We start from the raw sequence: 7,408 nt of genomic DNA on the forward strand, positions 1-7,408 counted from the left end.
AAAGAAATTGAATTACATAATATTGCAATTTGATAATTAAAATTTATGTTTTTAATATATATTTATTAGTTTGAAAATAAATTTGATTAAAAAAGTATTTCAAAATAGCTAAGATTTACAACAATTAGATTATAACTACAATATTTATTTATTTATTTATTTTTAAGAATTTGATTAAATCTGCACCCAAATCGCAATGGGAAAACCAAAGAGTAACTATATGCAATATGGAGGCAAAATACCATCTTCTATGATCATATATGGACTTACAAAATTGAATCTTAGGATATTATCCTAGACGAACATTTTGCAGAAAGAACTACAACCATGAACTCTATAAAATTGACCACAAAATACAATACATTTGCAGATATAAGACCTATATCTTCTATGGGATATCAAAAGAAAGTTGAACCTATGGAGGCATGAGGATCTTTCCTCCTCCCTGCATAAATACCAATATTTCTCTCCTCGGTTGCATCTCGAAACATCTTCAGAATGATTGATTTGAGCCAGTCTCCCTTGAATGCTACACTAGGTTTTGCAATCTACCACACTTCCACGATCAATTTTAACAATAAGCAAATGACGTTTCACAATCTGTAACTCTTCCAAGTGAGCACATATTTAAAGGATTGGTGTAGAAAAAACTAGGTTATGTCCTCTCCAAGTGGGCTAAGAACGACTGTGCATGTCCTACAATCTAGTCATCTATCACCTTGACGAGGGTGGTGACAACATTGCGACGACATCTCTCTACCCCAAATTTATGAGAAGTAAAGGAGTACATTGAGTTCACCCTTGGGAGGCACTTCATTTTCTCTACTTCGAACCTTATTTCATCCATCCACTTGAAATAATAAGAGTTTTTTTTTCATATGGAGGGATGTCATGATATATGTTGCATCCCCTCTAATCCATTGATTTCATATTGCTCTACTTCTGGCTAACAAACCCTGTTTGCTTGAGCATATACTTTCATGTTTTGATGCCAAAGAATATGATAATATGATTTATGGGCAAAGGATTCCAAAGTGATTCTAATTATGCAAAGAAGGAGTGAAAATTGAATATTGGAAAGGAGAGATCCTTTGAGGAGATGCCTAATTACATTTTGTAGACAGACATAGTGTGTATGCATATAGGGTCGAATAGTAAGCTCAAAGTAGCAAGAAGGTCCATAGAAATGTCAAGAAACCTAGAGAAGAAACAAAAAATGATGATTAAAGGACAAATGAGAAATATGAATGACTAGGGCATGTCTTTCTTATTTTACTTTTCAAGATTTGGTTTGACTAGAACCAAAGCCAATTCTTGTCCTACACGAGGGACGTCTTTGTCAAAATCAGAACTTTCTGAGACATGAGCTCTTTTTGAGCCTGTGATTCCATCCTGTATCAAAGAGTCCACTAGATCCTTTTCTTCTTGATGTGCAATACCAGATTCTAGTTGTACCATTGCGAACTCCACTTGTACATCTCCCTAATGGTTAATGTCTTTCATTTCTTCCTAATCAAGATGAGTTTATTTTTTGTTATCTCCTTCATCCTCAGAAGGATATTGCTCTGAGAACTGCCATCCTTTTGGTTTTTTAGCTTGCCTCTTCTTCTTCTTAGGAATCTTCCTTGCCTTTGGGCATGTTTGTTGAAGATGTCTAGTCTGAAAACATACATGACATCTAAATGTTGTGTTCTCATAGTATATAACTTGTGACCAAAGGAAGTTTTGATGTTTTAGACTTATATGTTCCATAAGTCCTTTGCTGAGATAAATCTCCACACATATTCTGGTAAATGTGAAGATAAAATTTTTTTTTTTACTTATCCAACTTTTTAAATTTACCCAAAGTATTTCCTATGTATTCAAGGACTATTTGGTGCCAAAATTGATGGGGGAGGTTTGGGAGCCTAACTGAAATCGACATAGTAGAGCCTACCATAGAGTCGGCACCAAACTCAGGGAACCAAGGCACCATGAATAGCTTGAATTTACCCTAAAACCAGGGTCGTGCATTAAGAGCATAATATAAATCCTTCTGTGTTTCAAACTGCACTATGAAGAAAGCTTTTGAGCATAGAAATATTTCAAAGTCCAAAGTCCATGTGGAGGAAATCCACTAAATTAATGCTTCAGGTTTAGGAAAAAAACCATTAAATTTGCATGTGACTGCTTTAGATTCTAAAGAAGAGAATAAGGAATTAACCTCAGGATAGTTTATTTCCATAGATGGAGCTTTTTTGATTTGTTCAACAATGTAGGGCCCCAATAAATTTGGGATATATTTTGAAGAGGATGGAACCTTCCTTTGGGTAGCTTCCTTGAAAGAAACATGAGCCTTATTAGGTAATTTTGCAGCAAGGGCACCCTCGCAGTCTTGTGTTTAAAATAATGGTTCAATTTTTAGAGATTTTATAATCTTGGAGTTGCGAGTTTGATAAAACCTTCCCTTCAAATTGTAAGTTTTGGAAACAAAAAGATATACCCCATATAGTTACAATCGCGCACTTTAGAGAGCATGTGGAGATAGATCTTTTAATCGAAAAAAGTTTAGTTTTCCCACTAATATCCATAATGAAGATTTGGAACTTCTGACTTTGTTCCTTCACTAACTAAGCGAAAGGAATGGCTCCAATGACCAGAGTCCCAAAGATGGCCAAGAGCATAACTCGTTGTGAACCCAAATTCCATGGATGCTTGGTGACAGAGCATAAACCATATAAAATTAGAAAGTAGTAACTAAAATACAATTTATGAGAAATGGAAAGTGGAGTACCAAAAATGATCTGCCCCACAACAATGTCAACATGAAATGGCCACTAGAGACATCAATTGTTGATCTTGGTATGCAACATTTGCATTCACGACCAAATTTAGAGGAGCTTTGAGCTATAGGTGCATTTGTTGAGAAGAACTCATTAATTTACTGAATCCCTTGTGAAATTTGAAGAGATATGAGCCTCAATCCTCCCCGCAACAATAAGTGACAAATTCCAACACTAAAAGATAGAGGGTACTCAATAAATCCAACCCTAGGGATTTCATAGGCATCTAAGGAAGAAACTTGCTCGATGGCAGAAACCTGGAACAAAATGCAGCGTTGTGACAAAACCCTAGTTTCACAATCACCATTCTTTTTCTCCCCATATAAAATATTTTAGTTGTGAAATAAGTTATGTATTTATGAGTATATGGTATTGACAAGACATATTATAGCAATAAAACCTATTTACACTTAAGAATATCCTTAACAAAATGGGAGCAAACCTCCATAATTAAGAATTTTGATACAAGTTTTTTAAATATATGTATGTGTAACTTATATATTAATTCTTTTCATAATTAATAATAATAATTGCATCAAAAAACCCTATACCTCCAAAAATCTCTAACCTCTTTTCGAATCTAAAATTTGCAGCTCAAAAATTTGATTCCTTTTAACACTTGGTAGATATGAAATTAAAATAAATATCTAATTTTATTATTTTTAATCTTGAAAATATAAAATATTGATACTCATTATAAAATATTGATACTCATTAAACACATTCGTCTGGACATATTTCATCTCCTCATATATAATCTCCTTATATATAGAATAGCATCCTTATATATAGAATAACATCCGTTTCCTAAGAGTTCATAAGTTGGTCTAACGCGCACTGATAATCTTACTAGTACTTTCACTAACGATATCATATCCACTTTCCTGCGAAAGTCATTGCGTTGTAAATCTTTTTCATCATCTTACATACTTTGACCATATTTCTATCTCAAACCCACGTCAGTTTTAGACGTGGGGTGATTTCTTCTTTCTCACTTTTTTTTGTTTTGTATATTTTTGCATGTCTTTTATTATTAAATTTGTTAGCTCTCTTGTATGGATGGATGGCGTATTGTTTTATTAGTGACATGTTTTGTTGTTATATTTCTGTTTATTTCTTACAGATTTCGGAACAACACTGAACCAATAGACTGTTCATATACTGTGTTTTTGTGTGATATAGGTTAAACAGATTGGAAAGCATAATATGCTTTCTCAGATAGACTGTATGATGAACTGGACTCCGCAGAATGATGTATATATCCTGTATTCTGATCATATAGTTAAATACATTAGGTTTTTGCCGTACTGGGAAAAAAATCTCAAACTCACGTCTATTGACGGGAAAAAAGTGTATTCGATAGTCTCAAACAATCCAATCCGAAACGCGCTGCCCGAAATTTATTACAGGTGTGTATTTTAAAGTGTAATATGTATTTGGATACGCGTATTTATATTAAACCCTTCGTATTCAATAGTAAAGGCGCTGCCTTAAATTTATTCACAGGATTCACTGCATTCATGTTTGTACTTCTCAATCAAAATTGATGGCGAAGGTTCACCACTGGATACATGTGGTTCAGATGCAAAATACATTATTTATTTATTTTTAAGGGTGATGAAAATATATATATATTTTTTTAAGTACGATAATGAAAATAAAAGTTTTTGAAAGGTACGAGATGTATTTATATTAAAAAAAAAATGAATTTAAAGTTTTTTTTTTCATAGATACTAAGTGTAATTTCCAAATTTAATTAATTTTTTTTTGTTAAATTATAAATTTATTAATTTTTTTATATTTTTATAGATAAGAATTTATGATTTTTTTTTTCAATTTAGTTATAATTATATTAATATAATATTTTAAATTTATAAATATTTATCAATTAAATGATTGGTATAATTAAAATAATTAAATAACATTTAATTTTGAAATGAATAATATATAAAATAACTATGGAGACTTTTAAAAACAAGAAACTAGAAACTATGGAGAAGAAAATCTCAGAAAGATTATAATACAATATTACAAACAAGTAGTCCATCAGTGAGATACTTTACCATACGTAGGATTCTTATGCTCCATCAGACAGATGCAAGCAACATCAAAAGAGCTCAGATTTTAACCTAAAACACGAAGTTGGTATTATATTTTAAGCCTAGAGAACACATTTTAGGTTTTGGCCAAGACCAGTTATTGAAAAACATGGAGAAAAAATAGCCTTCCTACTTTTTCCTTTACACGTTCCCATGCTAAAGTGTGCAGATCAAATTTTCCAATCCAATAAACTCAGGAAGGCTATCAATCCAACCAATCCACTAAAAACACTAGCATCCTGTACCGGGTTATAATTCTACAGGCACATAGAACTTTAGTACGACTTTACAGACACACATAGAGACCTTTACTACAAAGCACACAGACACATAGAGAAGATAGTACAACAGTTGTCCTAAGATGAAGCAGAGGAAAGTTTCTATAGCAGGACTTGTTTGTTGAATATCCAACTAAAACCACACCTTCGTCCTTGTTTTGCCCTTTCTTGAGCTCGCTCTTGTACCTTTCTTATACGAGGTGCCAACTTGCATACATAATCCTGAGCCTGCCTTCCCTTACCAGAAAGACCACCTATTTTCTTCACATTCCATCTCTCAACTAAGAATTCCAAGATGTCAGCATAGTCCCCCGCTGTGTAAACCCTAGTCTCTGAGCAACAGAAGAAAAGTGGTCAAACAGATTAACATCTTGCCCATCATACATCATATGGGCAGGCATTATAACATTTTTGCGCATCAAATCTTCAAAAGCTAGCATTGTGGTGTCAGGATCAATCTCAAACAACTTTTAAATAATCTTTGCGTATGCAGTCTCATGGCGCTTCTCGTCAGCAGCAATAGTTCCACATATTTGGGCCAATTTCAGGTCACCATATCCTTTAGCAAATCTTGCAGTGTTGCCATGTGATATGAATGTTGCTCTTTCTTGGAAGGAAGTGTACATGAATCTAAGATAGGGACTATTTTCTGTGCCTGGATACTGAACAATCAAAAAAGCTCAAGTTAGAAAATTCTCATTCAAGAACTACAATACCCTGCAGAAAGCTTCCAGCATGCAAAAATGTCCATTAAACAAATTGAGTGGAATCCCACATCTTGTTGCTACCAAGAGTAAACATAATAAAATACTTTTGACAAAATGCATGCAAGGTAAGGACACTGTACCATTCCAAACCCCATAAGATACTGGATGGTTTCTTCAATCTGCCTCATGTTCACTCTGCCAGACAAGTAAAGATATTTATGAAGGAGATCGCCATGTTTATTCTCCTCTGCTGTCCACATACGTGTCCATGTTGCCCATGAAGTGAGATTGGCACCAGTTTCATCTCTTACACCATCATATGAGTTAATCTGAGTCTGATAAGTAGGCAATGCTTCTTCAGTAATCATGTTTCCGACTAGACAAACTAAATAATCATCCGGTAATTCATTGCACCGCTCCCGCAACTCTATAAGTTGGTCAATGAAGCCCTCAGAAGAAGGATCAAGCAAAAAATCTTGTGGCTGCCAAGAATTTTCAACAGGCTTTAAATGAATCAGTATATTTTTCTCTGCCCACTCCTCCAGAGATTTAAAGATCTCAACCTTCTCAGGTGGCATGGAATGGGCCACCTGTTGGCCAGGTTCATGTGGTTGGAAATGGATTCTGTTTTTTTCTTCATGTGGTTTGAAGTGGATTTTGATCTTTTCAACTTCCCTGAAAGGTGATATCAGAAATTTATCAGAATCAAATACATATTTAAGGAATCAAATGCAAATGCTCTGTAAAATAACAAATAACAAATGAAGTGTTAGAAGTTAAAATATGGATCACTGAGAGACAAAATCTACTTATGACTACATGACCAAACATGTGATGGATGTGCACTTTGATTCATGGAAACTCCGAAATTCCAGAAACATTTGCTAATACGTTATAACACTGGATACCAAGGATCGTGGCCAAGATCAAATGTTAAGCTGATCATCTCAAAACAAGCATGTAAACTCTATAAAACGGGAGCATTTATTTTAAACCCGTAAATATGCTGATGGGTAGCGATGGGTATTTACCAAAACACCAAATTCATAATACCAACAAAATATTTTTATACTTGCATCAAAAAAATAATCAAAAACATATAATACATGATTTTTTCAAGGAATTTCCACATTTAAATTTGATTACTAATTTTCGCATTACTAAAATCTATTCTAGCAGATTTAAACCTATAACTTCGTATAGCCAGTTTCGGCCTCGGTAGCAGCATATAAATCCTCCTTTTTGCGGCATTTTTTGCAAGGTTTAATGCTATTTTTGATCGGCCAAGCCCCGATTGCACCCAAAGGCCATGGAGGACATTAGCAGCACTTATTTTTGCATTAAAAGGTAGAGGGGGGCGATGGGATAGTTTAAAGAGTATCAACGGTGAGAAAAGGCCCAGATTTAGTGCCAAAGTGTATCAAGATGTGACAAAGTGTATCAGTGAAGGTGTTAAATGGAAATGTTGAACCCGAAGCAGGAAATCATTAAAGAGCCTCCCA

The 7,408-nt window shown here is 34.1% G+C and overlaps 1 pseudogene; it reads right to left on the minus strand.

The window, feature by feature from the left end:
• Window positions 1–5,301: 5,301 nt before the first annotated feature.
• On the minus strand, window positions 5,302–6,517 carry LOC149203352 (stearoyl-[acyl-carrier-protein] 9-desaturase, chloroplastic-like; annotated as a pseudogene).
• Window positions 6,518–7,408: the final 891 nt, after the last annotated feature.

The sequence above is a fragment of the Pinus tabuliformis genome, chromosome 2_1 (genome assembly GCF_031772625.1).
Source record: "Pinus tabuliformis cultivar Carrire ecotype Pingquan chromosome 2_1, CPIR1, whole genome shotgun sequence".
Classification (NCBI taxonomy): Eukaryota; Viridiplantae; Streptophyta; class Pinopsida; order Pinales; family Pinaceae; genus Pinus; species Pinus tabuliformis.